Source organism: Sceloporus undulatus, chromosome 6, assembly GCF_019175285.1.
Source record: "Sceloporus undulatus isolate JIND9_A2432 ecotype Alabama chromosome 6, SceUnd_v1.1, whole genome shotgun sequence".
Taxonomy (NCBI): Eukaryota; Metazoa; Chordata; class Lepidosauria; order Squamata; family Phrynosomatidae; genus Sceloporus; species Sceloporus undulatus.
The window spans coordinates 61920181-61936535 of NC_056527.1; positions in this window are offsets into that span (position 1 = coordinate 61920181).

Below are 16355 nucleotides of genomic sequence, written 5' to 3' on the forward strand. Positions count from 1 at the left end.
TTTATATTAATATATAACAATTCATTCTCTATCAGCCATGTTGTCCTGTTCGAGATAAATCTATACTATCCATAATTTGTCCAATAATGGCCTGGCACAAAACAAGGAAAACAAGACAAGGTACATCAAAGACAAAAGAAATCATTTCAGAAAGTACAAGTGGTGTTCCTTTATAATAAAATAAAATATACGCTGAAAGTAAAAATAAACATATGGATGTTTGTAACACAATGTTTTCTGTTTATACAAGCAGATATTTATGGCCATTATTGATGATTTGTTTATACAACAACTTTCCCATTAACATTGTTTTGTTTTGTTTAGGATGGTAAATTTATTTTAATAAATTTCATCTTGAGAACAGCAAGACAGGTGGCGGGTCCTTCTCGTTTTTATCCCAGTTTTGTCTGAATGTTTAAAGCTTTTGAATGTGACTTTTAAGGCTGTAAGATCAGATATATATGGGCGCTCATACACATTACTCCATTGTGGAGAGCAATTCATTTGAAGGTGTGCTTTGCCAATGGAACAAGCAACATGTGTAAACCAATGAGATGGCTAGCATTTCAAATGAATCTGTTTTCACTGGGAAGGTCAGTCGTTTTCATCTGCTACAAAATGTGGGACACATAAAGTACTTGTTCTCAGAGCACAGTGATATCTGGGGCTTACTTAATGGAATTCATGGAGCTAGACCTATCAAAGGCTATTAGTCACAGTGGCTAAATGCCGATATTCCAAGGAAGAATGCCATGCCCACTGGATACAGTTGCTTGGAAGCAGCTATTGAAAAGGTTTATTGCTTTCATATCCTTTTTGTGGGCTTTCCAGATGTCTCTCCTCCCTTCAATTCTTTTTTCCTTACCTTCCCCCAAGCCATTTCAGCACATTTTTGATTGGTGAGGAGTAGTTATTATCAGTGAGGAAACATACCTCATTGTGGTATCTCACTACTGATAGGCCTAAATGTATTGAGTAGTGGTATTCATTTGGGCAATAGATTATGCCTAAATTTACTTCTTCCCTTACAGTGTAGTTGAGGTCCTTGGACAGTAAAGTCTCCACATCAGATGGATAATTTTGGCTATTACAAAAGAGCAGCAAATAGTTGGCAAATTTAATTATTGATATCGTAATCATTTTATTCCTAAGGCTACAAGGATGAATACTGATCTATAATATAAAACAAATGGATCCACATTTAGAACGTTGAATTACTATTACTCAGTTGAAACAATTCTTTCATGTCACAAAGCTTTGAAATATGCTTTTAGTACCTAAAAACAATTCCATCATTTTTTTTCCTGGTGCTTTTAACAGCATTTTCCCTCTTTGATTGAACTTCAATCATACCACAGGATTGTAAACACCAATCTCAAATAGTTATTGTCTGAAGAACCCATCTGCTTCTGAATTACATAAACCTCAGTGAGGAATTTTAATCAGCCACATGTATTCATTATTCTTGAGCTTATACAAGTATGGCAGTCCTTACTACAGCCCTTGTTTAAATCGGTGACTGGTAATGTATGTCAAATGGAGTGTACATGAGTTGATACAAAGAGATCATCTCTACCAAGGTATTTCCTTTATAGTGGGGAAGTCAGAGGACAGTAATTTGGCCCCCACTATCAGCTCAAGGCATCTTCTAAGCACTTTTCTCCCCATGCATGCTAAAGACGGGGATACTATCCCCACGAGGAAAAGAAACACGTATGCTGCCCTGGTTCTCTGTTTGTGTATTCAGATGACACTTTTTGTCATGCAGCCCTCATTGTGGGAAGCAAAAGAAGGTACCACCATATTTTTACAAATAACAATGTGCCACTAGGAAGACAACAGAAGTAGATTTAACATGTTCCTGATTTGCCTTGCCATTTGTGTCTGTTCTGTATCTAGTCTGGATTAAGAATAATCCACTGAAATTAGTAGCACTTAACTTCATCTATGCATAACTAATTCTGCAACCAACTGCAGAACTATACTGGTTTTCATATTAATATTTTAGGCCAATGATATTCACAAAACTAAAAGAAAAACTAGAGAGCACCCAAGAAAATCCATGAGTAACACAATCCCCAAATGCGGAAAAATCATTAGTGAAAAGACCTGATGTGTTTAGGCCTATTGATATTTAAGGCCTTCTTCAGAAGAGGTATGGAAAGAATAGAAACAACAACACATAAGTACATACATGCAAACAATGTAAATCATAAAATCATTTTAATACTTGTACATTGTCTATAGCCTGTACATATTTACTTCATTCAAGGTCTTTCAGAAAGAGGCCTGTTACAGACTGCCAAAATAAAGCTGCTTTAGGTCTCTTTGGAGGTATGCTATTTAAATGATGCATGGATCCTAAGAGTCCGGAGGTCGCGCCAAAGCCACACTCCATTCCTAAGCACCGGAGTGCAGCTTTGGTGCAGCTTCCGGATTCTTAGGATGCGTGCATCATTTAAACAGCATACCTTCAAAGAGACCCGAAGCAGCTTTATTTTGGCAGTCTGTAACAGGCCTCAGTTACACTTTACTTCTAAACTGAAAACCTATGGGTAGAATTTAAAGATTTTTTTTATATACCTTGTAAGCAGATTTTAGGAGAAAGTGATCATATTTAGGGGCACTATGGGTGTGTCTGGGTTGAAGAAAATGTTTTAAAAAAACCTCAAAGTTTTTAAACTGTTATTTTAAAGACTTTGTATGTAGGACTGAATTTAATAAAAATTATTGTAAAAAAGAAAACTCCTAAAATATTTTTATATAGAGAAGCAGAGAAATTCATTTTCTTCACTGAGGTGTAGAAGGGACAAGGTTTTTAATTTAAACTCCATTCTGTTTCCTTTTTTTCAGAAATATAATATATAGAACACCTTTTTAGCAGATAAAAATTGTCTTTTAACCTCTTGAATAGGATCTTCCTTTTCTCTGGTAGGTTCCATCGTGAGACATGTCTCATCTTTCTCTCTAGAACATCTCACACAGCTACTTACTGAAACACAATGGTGTGCAATGATTGCTGTGGTAATCCAATTTAAAATAGGATACATCTTTTGACTACGATCTGCAGAGGTCATTGAATGAAACATGGCCCAAAGCAGAAAATTGTATGCATCTAGGAGGCTTTGTGACAATAGCAAGCACTTCATAACTATTTCATTTTGGTTTCCTCAAATGACTGAATGTTTACCTTTAGTATTTGTGCCTAGATCATCCACAGCTCTAGAGCTCAACTGTTCTGTACAATAAACAGCTGAAAAATAATAATTGATGTCGGGCAGCTGCGTCTCTTTGGAAAGATTGTAAATAGAAAGAAAAGAAGTTGTTGGCTCTTATGCCTCATATATCATTTTGCAGATAAGCATCAAGGTCTTGCCTATTAATAGTTCACACAGCATAAAGTTAGGTGCAAGGCGTTACAGTGGTTTCCTCTCAAGCTCCAGTGTTATTCAACATCTTTATCAATGACTTGGATGAAAGAATTGGGGGCATATTGATCAAATTTGCAGATGACACCAAACTAGGAGCAGTAGCTAATACCCCAGAGGACTCTTCCAACTATAATACCCCAGCAGATGACAGAAGGATTCTTAAAGATTAAATGTATTTCTGTATTAAATGTGGCAGCTGCAGGCTGTTATTTAGTTTGATTCCCACCATTTCAAATTACTTTGCTGACATCTGCCCACTTCCACCCACACCTGCCTTGTTTCCAATTCATCTTTCCAATATTTAGGTGTTGTGTTTTCCAGAAGCCCAAAGGAATGTGTTAGGGACAGGAATCTTTACAGATACAAAATGTAAAAATGGGGATGGAGGTGACACGAGATCAGAAATGCTTTAAAAAAATAAATGAGTTAGAGTGGATGGCTGATGTTCAGAAACCAAAATATGCTCATGCGAAGATGGCAAAGTCACCCAAAGTGGAAACATACCCATATTGTTTACCTCAAGGAAGCCATTTAATAAATGAAAGAGAAAAATATTGCTTTTAAAGGACAACTTAACATGCTGACTTTTGCCCACCAGCTTATAAGCTCTTCATACGATAGAGCTTTAGAAGAAATACAGCCAAAATGAAGCTCTTATGCTAAGACAATCAATTCTAATCTATTTCAGTGGAAATTTCTTAAATATTTTGACTTACATAAAAAAAGGCATTTTAAAAATGGCAGTTCTGCTATAAAGGTATATTTCGTTATTGGAGTAGATGTGTTCTTGGGCATTATATCTTTGGCACCCAGTTTAGAGGTAACATGAAAAAAAATAGGGATAAGTTCCTACATCACACAAAAAAAAGAGAGAGAGAGCAGTTCAGCAAACGTTTTTTATTGCGGTTTAACATGTGCATGTGAAAGGCCATGTGAATCTTGCATAAGTAAACCAAAATGCTTTGAACTTTTCACCTGTAGGCTGCTTCTAAAATGCCTTCAGGATTAATTTTTCTTTTACCAGCTTCCACTTTTCTTATCACTTCTTTTTTTGGTGGCAAAAATTATAGATCTTTTTTTTTTTAACATACTTGAGTGAACTGGTGAGGCAAACATATCTGGTCTTCTCTTTAACTGCTGTTTTACTTAGTAAGGGATTCTGGCGACAGCTGCTGTTTACATTGCCTGTTGTAGGCAGGCACACACAGCTACAGTAGGATCAGCTAAAGTAGAAACCCATACTTTCCCAGATCCAGCTTTATTGCATTGTTTACTGTAGGCATGCTGCTGCAACCCATCACCAAAAGTCTGTGTTACTCCAGTCCTCCATCTCCATCTTCTCAGTGCCCATGCTAGACAGAGATCAAGGAAGAAAAGGAGTCCGGGCAGCCATAAAAAGACTGTTTAAAAAGAGCTTCATTATCAGAAGCCTTTTAAACTAAGGCATGGATGTATTTTTAAAGAAATGATTTTATTCCATTTTTAGTTTACTTTACATAGTCCTATCATGGGGCTCCTATGTTGATAGAAAAGTGAAGCTATGCTTCACTTCCTTCAACCCTCCCTACCCCTGGTGAGGCCTGATGCATTTTTGATACAGACCATGATGGGAATAGTGAGAGATAATTCAGTACTGGATCCTTCAAGCTGAACAGTCAAATTGGCAAGACAGAAACTGAACAACAACCCATCTCACACCCACCTACACACACACAGTCTAGCAGAGAAAATAAATAAACTTTTTTGGAAAAACATACCATATATACTCCATTTTGGATTTTGATAAGATCTGTGGATAAGTCAAGGGTAAAATTTAGGGGCCTATAACAAAAGATGGAAAGGATGAAGCAAAGGGTAACAATGCCAAAGAACTTACAAAATTCCAGTAGCCGCAACTGTTTGCACGCATGCTAAGGCTAGATGGATGAGAGAATAGAGGGAGGTCAGAGGTTCCAGGATAGAGTACACTCTTACCTTTCACTAGAAGACGGTTCCTTTTTTAAATATGAGTTAAAATACAGTATTCACATAGACTCGTAGATAAGTCAACTCAGGGTTTGGGGGTCAATTTTTGACTAAAATTTTTAGACTTATACATGAGTATATACAGCATATAGCTTTGCTTACAAAATGTGGACATAGTCAAACACATGGTCTAATTGAGGAATGAAAGGGAAAAGAAGAGAAGTGATGCAAGTTAGAGCTACGCAGAAAGAGAGCAGGTGTAGCAAAGCAAATAGGAAGTCTGCAGATATGCAAACTAGGTATCAGTGAGTACAGACATGCAAAAGTTAAAAACTGTAACAGATTAAAAACAGGTTCAAAATGTTTAAAATCCTTTACCTAACCATGTTTGACCTTCAGACTGCCTTTGGCTCTATAGGTGTGATGGACCAAATTGAATGATCCCCCCAAGAGGCTGAAGAGTGCAGATGGCATTTTGAGGTCTCTTGGAAAATTTCCTTAAGGTTCAGTTGGTGGGCTTTCCAAGATACTTCAAACGTACTGATGATCTGGATTCAGAACAGAATCACTTCCAAACATCATCAAATCAATCACAGAGCCATGTTGTCATGTCAGTTTCCATATATACCGGGGAGTTAAAGGCAATAAATTACAGGATTGATGCTTGTATGTATGCCTTCAAGTTGCCAGTTAATTTATGGCAACCCCATGAACTTCACAGGGTTTTCTTAGACAAGGAATACTTAGAGGTCTGCCCTGGATGGAAGGTGATGCTACCTGGCTGAGTTCTCTTCCACCCATTCATTATCTGTATTTGTGGGCTATATTTTTTAAAGATGAAACAAAGGTAAAGATAGACTATGTACCCATCTTAGTTGTGGAAAAGAGTGGAAGTGTTGGTAAGTGAAACATTTCTTACAGTCATATGACAAGATGATGCTCCTTCTGCACATTCATTAGGGTTTGGAATCCCTCTAGATCACATCTTCCAGATTACTCACTGCAGCAAAAGTATGTTGGGAGTAAGACCAGAAGATTCAAGGAAAACAGTGAGTGACCTCTTCAGTTACTGGTTCCCTATAGGATAGAGTGTATTGATTTTTTAGAATGCTTATAATGTAAGTATCCAGTACCAAGTCATGCAGACACATAGAGGGATCATTCTGTACTCTCTGTATCTTTCAGAGCTTGGAAAACCTCCTTTTTGGATCCATTGCCATGCTGCCTGAGGGGCATTATGCGAGCTACCATCCAAAAATGTAATACAGTATTTCTAAGCTTTAGTATTTTGCACCACTGGGGGGAAAAACACACACACCAGTGAAATACATTTTTCATAACTGAACCTATGTCAATTAAATAAATCTGAACTCCAGCAACATCTCTGCAACCACCCACTCTCAGGTTAAAATTTCAAACGAACAAAAGAAAAGCTTTTTGCTCTCAAAAGAGCAGCACTCACTGATGTATGAAAATGGTACCAAGGACAAGCCAGGGCTGGTTCAGCTTTCTTTATTAAAAGAAGCTGCTCTTTTCTTACTATTTCCAACGTCGCTACAACAACACAAATGTTTTCTTGATCTTTTTTAAAAGTGAAGTCAGGAGATAATGTCAGTCAGTTAACTGAACGTGATCTCCCTGCAGAAAACAAACAGGCAGGAACTATTTGGTCACCATAGTCACAGTTGCATATATATATATATATATATATATATATATATATATATTCCCTCAAAGCAGGTCACAACAAAGCACAGCATGAGGAGGGGACATCAGTCTTTAGAAAAGTTAACTTTTTCAATTAGAACTCCCCAAATCTCCCGACTGGTATGACCAATGCATTACTCCATGATTTTCAATGGCGGGGTACATACCTCCGATTTGCGGCGCTCTGCCGCCGCTGCCCGTAGGTCCGCGGGGGAGCCGGAGCCTTCACACGGCCCGACTCCCGCGCGGACCGAAAAAGAAGCTCCAAAATGGAGCTTCTTTTTAAGTCGTGTTTGCGACGTAGCGAGGCGCCAGGGGCGCACTCACTACGTCACAATGCCCGCGACGCGTACGGACACTGAGCGTCCGATACGTAAAGATGGCCATCTTGTACGTATTCAATACGTACTAGGGTTAGGGGGGTGCGGAAGCACCGCCCCTTCCTAACCCTAGTACGTATTGATGACGTACTATTTGGCGGTCTGTAAACCGCCAAAGTCTATACAAAAAACAATTCTTGTATCATACAACAAGGATACAACAAGGATAAAAACAACAGGGAAACTTAAGAATGAAGGGATGCAATGTAGCTCATTTTTACACAGACATCTGCAAGAAAAGTACTTAATGGGTGTTAGGCAGGAAGGTATAGAAACAAATGTTTCATACTGACAAAAATTATTAACTTCAAGTAAAAGAAGTATGTTGTCTAAACTATACAAGATCCTTTTAAAATTGTCTATGGAAACGGAAATTGTGAAAGACAACATGATGAAGTGGGCACAAAATTTAGGCTGTCCTATTGAGTTAGAACAGTGGGAAATAACTTGGGGGAAAAGGGTAAAACGTACTATGTGCCAAGCTCTAAAAGAAAATTTCTATAAGATTTATTTGAGATGGTACATGATCCCGGAAAACATATCTAAAATCTATGGCAGCTGTAGCAACAAATGTTGGAAATGAAGCAAGGAAAAGGGGACTCTCTTTCATATGTGGTGGTCATGTGCTAAAGTTAAAAAACTTGGGTAAAAATACACCACACCATAAATGATTTGCCATAGGAGAAGGTTAAATTTAAACCAGAAATACGTATTTCTGTTACACATTACGGAGGAGGCACTAGAAAAGAAATATGGGAGAACTCTATTCTATATGTTTTCAGCAGCTGGAACAGTACTTGCCACGTTATGGAAAGCAAAGGAAATACCCTCAATAGAAGACTGGTTAACAAAATGACTGGATGTAATGAAAATGAATAAATTATCGAGATTATCTACAAAATCAAGATATAAAGAAATTAGACGAAGATTGGAATAAGGTTATGCAATATACAGAAAGGGGAAAAAGAGTAAGGAGAGATCATACAAAGAAATTAGACGAAGATTGGAATATACAGAAGGTAAAAAAGAGTAGGAGAATCATGAACTTGACAATAGAAAATAATCATGAGAAAAGAAAAATGAACAGAGAAATTGGTATAACATTTGATTACATAAATACTATTTAAAATGAACTTTATAAAAATCAAATATCAGTAATACAAGGAACAGCACAGCAATGATAGTAAAAACAGAGAGCATAGTGAACAGTAATTATGGAAAAAAGTGACAGGGGGAAACATGAAGGAATTTGGTAAAATATTCAGAAGACACAGTGAAGGAAGTAACAAATGAGTACAAATGAGAAGATGAGAGAAGCTATGTCTGGAGACGGGTTTGAAAGATATGTTAAGAACAAAAGGCCAATTTGAATGTTGAATATGAGTTGGAAAATGTCACTTGTTTTGACTGTAGAAAGAGACTGAAAATTTTTATTTATGTTTTTTAAAAAATAATTTTTATTCAAGTTTTTAAAATTATAGTAAAGAAAAATGGCAGGAGAAGGGGGGATTTGTATATGTATGTATAAAATTAAATATATCTCTTTGTATACCAATATTGTTTGAATGTATAACATAATAAACCACAAAATTTAAATAAGTCATTTTGTTTTGTCATGATATTTACATCTATAGATAGATAAAAACATTCAAGGCAATTCTATAACAGCAAATTCAGTGTGAAATAACATCAACATTTAAATATCTGAACAGGGTCTTAGTTGATTTCAGTTCTATGCATTTCAACCAGCCCTGTGCTTTCACAATTACAGTTCAACCTGCAGCAGTCAGCAAGATAATAATAATAATAAATAAATAAAAGTTTTATTTATATGCCGCCCTTCCTCCGATCAGGGCGGCTCACAACATATTAAAACATACAAAGTTAAAAACACAGCTAAAACAAAACAGCAGTAAAATGCCCCATAGCCCAGCCTCTTGGCCACGGAAGAGGAGGGAGGCCCACAGGATATTTATTCGGGGAATGCCTGCTGGAATAGGAAGGTTTTGAGATCCTTCCTAAATTGGGCCAGGGTAGAGGACGAGCGGAGCTCGGTGGGCAGCGCGTTCCAAAGGGCTGGGGCAGCTATGGAGTAGGTCCTCCGAGTCGTGGAGACTAATCTAGCCCCAGGCACCTTCAGTAGCTGCTGCCCGGACGTTCTGAGGGTGCGAGGCGGAATGTACTAGTCTTTATTGTCAATATGACTGTCAGTCACAGCAGATAAAGTTGTTCTTACAGCCATAAATACAAAAGCCAACTGCCAGCTCAGTCCTTGATGGAGTTTCTTCCTGTTCTTTCCCTTTCCTCTTCACATTTTTACTGCTAGACTAAAATACCTCTTGTTGACAAGATCCCCATTCCTACTAAGCCTCTATGTTGGCTTTTCACCACTTTTTATCTTTATATCAAGCCATTAGTCAAGGCTCTTCTATATCAAGCCATTAGTCAAGGCACTTCTCACTGCATCCGTTCTCACATCATTTTTCCTTTTTTTATGTTCAGGTGTGAGTAACAGTGCATATGGAGCCAAAACAACAACACCCACATAGAGAAGAAAATTGGGAAAATTCCAAGGTTTGCAAGAGGTAAATGTGGGAAACCAACAAGGAGTGAGCATGCAATGGTATACTGACTGTTGATGAGAGAACAGAAAGCCACATCGGCGAGGCTGGAAGATGGAGGATGACAGAAACACTAAACAGAATTCCCCCCCACCAGATATCCTTAGATTTTTCTCAAATAATATCCTGTTACCCAACTAATAATACTCAATAACAATAATACTCAAATCCAGCATCTCAGACCCGAACACTCGCTAATTTCAAATTTCTTGTTATAAAACAAATTAATACTAATCTATAAATTGCACTGGCAGAGTAATGGTTTTATCCATCCCCTGTTTAAACACAGTTTTCTGCAAATACTGAATGCATGCTCAGATCTACTGTTTCAGGAACTGGTTAAGCATTCTCCTGGCATCTCTGCCAGTGTTGGCAATGTGAACATTCTCACATGCACATTGACTGTTTTGCTCAGGTACTTTCTGCAGTTTTTAGATCATCCCTCAATTGCTTTGACCCCATTCAAACACATGTAAGCTTTCTTTTTCCATGTCCTAATTTGGGCAATGTTTTTAATATGTCAACAATAAGGTTGCCCACAAAATAATGTGCAAGTTTTCAAGTCCTCCTAAAGTCTTCAGCAGTAGAACAAAGCACTCTCTCCCGCAGACAAATTGTGTGCTGCAGGGGCATGACTATGTTCATACTATGGTATTCATTGTAGGCAGTCAAACTGCAATCAGGGAGAAGACATTCAAATTTGGGTGTAACAATTTTTCTGATGATATCACACTGAATCTGGAGCTCTTCCAAGGACTGTTTGCTATATGCTACCAAAGTTAAAAGGAATTTTTTGTGGGTTTTTCGGGCTATGTGGCCATGTTCCAGATAGCCCGAAAAACCCACAAAAAACTATGGATGTCGGCCATGAAAGCCTTCGACTTTACATTAAAAGGAAATGTTTATCTATTTCTTAGCATTAACAAGCTTGGCCCACCAATGGCACTATTTTTTCCAAAGAGGTGGGACTGCATGCTCTCGTGAGGCAAGAGGCTATGCTGAATGTAGCAGTGCTACTCGTAGGGTCTCACCTGTCAGACATCCTTTTGCTGAGGAGCCAGATTAAATATGCTAAACACCTACCAGGCAGCAGGAGTAGTGAAGGGTGACACCGGTGGAGGAACACTTAGGGATCATTCCCACTGCAGTTTGCTCCGAAGCAGGATTGGGCAAACGGCTTTCGTTCCCATTTGAACACGCTTCTGATCCTCCTTGGATCAATTCCAGGAGAAAAGAAGCGGTGCAGACACAAATAACCCAGGGTTTCCTGACAGTAGTTCCAAAGTGGAGGGGGGGGGGGTGAGAAAAATTGATTCGTGTGTGTGTGTGTGTGTGTGTGTGTGTGTATATAATCTTTATTACTTTTTATACAAATAAAAACATACCATAAAGTTATTCAATTACAGTACATCGATTCTGAGCTTACCAGATAAAAACATACAAACCTAAATAATTAGTACAGTACTTCCTAACTGACAGTCTATTTTTAAACTTACATTATTAAACCAAATACTGCTTTTAAACCAAAAGATTATAAATATTTATATATCTATTTCCCATGATTGTCTATAGAACCCTTATTTCTGAGATTCTCACCAGAATGAAACCCACTTTAAAAGTAAATACCAATGTCTTTGGGGATTGGCTACTTCCTTAATGATTTCTAATCGTAGCTATCCACTTATAAATAATGAAAAGAAAGAAAGAAGTGGAAAACCTATAACAATTCAACATCCTAAAATACACCTCCATTCTTGTTGAAGGAAATTGATAACTTCAATCCAGTTTTTTTTATAAGTATCCACTGTTTCGTTACGGAGTCCTCTTGAAAGCTTATCCATTTCCATCATATCTAGGAGCTTGTAAGACCAATCTTCTTTCGTTGGGATTAGTTTATTTTTCCAGAAACGCGCAAATGTTATTCTTGCTGCCGATAACATATAAAAAATGATTTTGCCATATTTTTTTCCAAGCTTAAATCAATTACACTAAGTAAAAATACATCCGGTAGAATCTAAGGTTTAAATCAAGAATTTTTTTAACTTCAAAGTAAATCATTCTCCAAAATTTTGTTGTCTTTTCACATGTCCACCAGATGTGATACAATGTCCCTTGGACTTTCCCACATTTCCAACACATATTATCATTATTATTATTATACATTTTACTAATTCTTACCGGGGTCAAGTACCATCTAAAAAAATTTTTTGTAATAACTCTCCTTAATATTTTGGCTGCAAGTATATTTTAATCTCTGTTTCCAAGTGAATTCCCATTGTTCCAAAGGGATATTGAAACCAAAATTTCTAGCCCACTTAATCATATTATCCTTAATTACTTCCTCTTCCATTTGAAGACCAAGGATACATTTATATAATCTTGATATTGGGGCTTTTTTATCTGAAAGCAGTTCTCGTTCTAGATCTGAATTTACATTTCCTATGCCTTGTTGTTTTTTATCCATAGCAAAACGTTCTCTCAGCTGCCAATAAAAGAACCATGAGATATCATAACTTTGGTTTAGAAGGCTTTCATGAGTTCTAAAGTGGCGTTCTCCATTGCACAAAGTAGTCAAATCTTTATATTGAAGCCAGACTTCTTTTTTAACATTATACTTGAAGAAGGCTTCATGAGGGGATGCCCAGAGAGGAATTTTAGTACAAATCAATTTTTTATATTTCTTCCAGACCCTTAATAAAGGCCTTCTTACAAAATGAATGTTAAAGTCTTAATGTACTCTCTGCTTATCATAAAAGAGGTACGCATGCCACCCGAATCTCATTTTAACATTCTCCAGATTCAATAGATCCTCATCCACTAAAATTAACCATTCTTTCAACCACATTAAACATCTCACTTCGAAATAAATTCTCAGAATCGGCAAAGCAAGCCCCCCCCCCCTTTCTGTCGCATCTTGCATATATTTCATTCTTATTCTAGGCCTTAAACGGTCTATCGTTTCTAACAAGTGGTATCGTTTGAAAAAGGAAAAGAAATTTAGATAAAACGTTCATCTTAACTGCAGATATCCTTCCTAATAAAGATAAACTCAAGTCTTTCCATTTTCCTAGAAGAAAAATTGATTCTGATGCGTGCCCAGTAAGTGGGGATGCCAGATTAGAACTGCGTTTTTTTATTATTTTTTGCAATAGAATTAATCATAAAATCAATCTATTGCTAAAGCAACTACTTGCTTTAGCAATAGACTGATTTTGCAATCACTTTTATTGCAACCCCCCCCCAAAAAAAACTTGCCCTCCTCCTCCTGGGTCCCCCATTGCCAGGGAAAGCCGCTGCTGCTTGCCCAGTGCTGGTGGGGCTTCCTTCTTTCCTTCCCCCCTCCCCCTTCCTTTCCTTCCTTCCTTGCCTTTTTCCTACCTTCCTGCCAGGCCTCCACCACTGTTCCTGGGGCTGATGGGGCTTCTGGCATTGTTGCTGTGACGCCGCCACTTGCCCTGTGCTGGCCAGCAGCACACCAGCCCCAGAGAAGCAGCAGAGGCCCAACAGCATTGCCGGAAGCCATGCCACCCCCAGGCTGCACCTCTGCTGCTGTTCCTGGGGCTGGAGGGCCTTCTGGCAATGCTGCCGCACTATCGGCCAGCATGGGGCAAGCGGTGGCAGTGTGGCAGCAATGCTAGAAGCCCTGCCAGCCCCGGAAGAAGCCGCACAGGCCTGGCAGCAGCACAGGAGGCCCTGCCAGCACCGGGAGGCGTGAAAGAAAAGAGGGAAAGGAAAGGAGGGAGGTAGGGAGGAAGGAAGGAAGGAAGGAAGGAAGGAAGGAAGGAAGGAAGGAAGGGAGCCAGGAGGAGGAGGAGGAGGATGGGGGATTCTTCCTAGGGAGAACACTTCTCTAGGCATCTGTATGTCCTCTAGTACAATTTTATGCTCAACTTCTGGCAGATTTGACTATAGAATTGTGCTGGAGGGCCTAGAGCTTCCTAGAGAGGTGATCTCTCAGGTTTAAAAAAATGTAGTTGTTTATTTTTTAATTTGTGTTTTTTCCACTGTCATGGGGGTCCCATGCCCCTAACCCCAGTGAATGTGGAGGGCCTCTTGTAGTGCTACAGGGCATCAGTGAAATGACACATTTGTGCTGTAACATTATAACTCTAAGAAGAAACACCCAAAAAATTCACAGAGGAGAAAATTTGCCTTTCAAATCATAGGACCTCTTCAGCAAACCATAACCCAGTCTTATAAAACCAATGGAAGAAACCAAGGCGGGTTATAGACCGCTGCTTTGAGGCGGTCTCCTGCCGGCGCCATTTGCTCCGTGAGGGAGCTGCAGCAGCCACACCGCGCGGCTCCTGCGCGGAGCAAAAAAGAAGCTCCATTTTGGAGCTTCTTTTTGCGGTGCCTCTATGACGTCGCGAGGCGGCTGGGGCGGACTCGCGACGTCATAGATGCCGCGCGACGTCCGGACGCACAGTGTCCGATACGTAAAGATGGCGTCGCCCGTATGAACAGGGCGCCACCATCTTGTACGTATTCTATACGTACTAGGGTTAGGGGGGTGGGGAAGCACCACCCCTTCCTAACCCTAGTACGTATAGAATATGTACTAAATGGCGGTGTGTAACCCACCATTATGAATCACTAAAAGGAATCACTACAAACAGCAACCGCCCCAAAGAATGAGACAAGTAGATGAGTTGGTAACAACAGGGAAAACCCAGCAAAACCTAAGGCGATATATTGTAAAAATTCACACTTTTTAAAAGATCAATCTGAAACAACCTAAAATCCCCTCAGCTCAGGGCTGCTTTTCGTATTTATTTAAAAGGCATACCTGCTGGCATTTCACAAATGAAAGCCAGGATATGTGTGGCCAAACAATGTCAGAGTGTGATCAAAATGGCAAAAGATATTGAGTTAGAAGAGGCTGCAGGAGTTTCCTTTTGACTGAGCTTACTGAGAAGGGCAAGATAGCACCATTACTTCACCTCTCTGCCTGCTGAGCCAATAGAGAGCATACTACCTATGCACTTCAAACTCAATTTGCAGAAACTGAAGTAAGTTAAGGACAAAGTTCTTAAGACAATCAGAGAGTATGAAGTCGGCCCAACCTATCTAAGTTATTATCTCAACCTATCTGCCTAGGATCTCAGCAGTTAATGTTTTATTTCTGTCAGGTTTGCAGAATAAAAGTGTGGCCTAAATTAAGTTGTTTGACTCAGCTAAAGTTTACCTGTTAAACTAATGGGCTTTATAGATAAGTTAATTTAGCATTCAACAATTATTCACTCGGGTTGCATCTGCACTGCAGAAATAATGCAGTTTGACACCGCTGTAACTGCCATGGTGCCATCCTATGGAATCCTGGGATTTATAGTTTGTTGTGGCACCAGAGCCTTCTGACAGGAAAGGCTAAATATCTCACAGAACAACAAATCCCAGAATTCCACAGCATTGAACCATGGCAGTTAAAGAAGTTTGAAGCAGCATTATTTCTGCAATGTAGATGTAGCCTGAGTCTTCTCTAGTGGGGACTAGCAACTAGATGTAAGGCAGAAACGTTTTAAAATTAAATTTCAATAGTGTACTCAATGTGGAATACACTTTTATAATTTGTCTTCTTCAATTTGTCTATTTTATAGATGATTAATTTTCCAATAATATAGCACAAATATTTGAGTTATACATTATTGTGACCTATATATAATTTCTGGATGAGACCATGAGCATGACTCTATTTCTCATTCTTGTTATGTGCATCTGGTGTTAGTCTGGATTATGGCATCTTGGAAACCATTGCTATCAACCATCCTCAGGCCCAACTTTTTCCTTGCATTCAAATTCCAGCCCCTATCTGCATCCTCCTGTTGTTAGAAATTTCAAACCATGCAGAGAAGATTTATGCAATAGTCTTTAACTAACAATCCTCTTTTGCTTTTTTCCCCATAACCAATGTTGGGCATGTCTAGGGAGAACTGAAACATTTATCTCTTTCAAGAAATCTGTGACAGTGTCAATTTGTCTCTCTTGGAAGACATAATGACAGCAGTAATTTGTCTCTCTCTAGGAAGACAAATGAAGAGAAAGGATGACGAAAATGTTGCGAGTGTCTCTGGTCCCTGCAAGCCTTTATTACTGGAATTTGGGTAATTTACAAACTCACTTTTCAAAGTTACAGGCGCTTCTATGGCCTCAGCCTCCTGAATTGTCTTAGAAAATGACGGGGATGTTGGTTTCACAGTCTCTGATCTCTCTCCATGTTCTTCGGAAGGATGCTGCAATCACAGTGGGGGGAA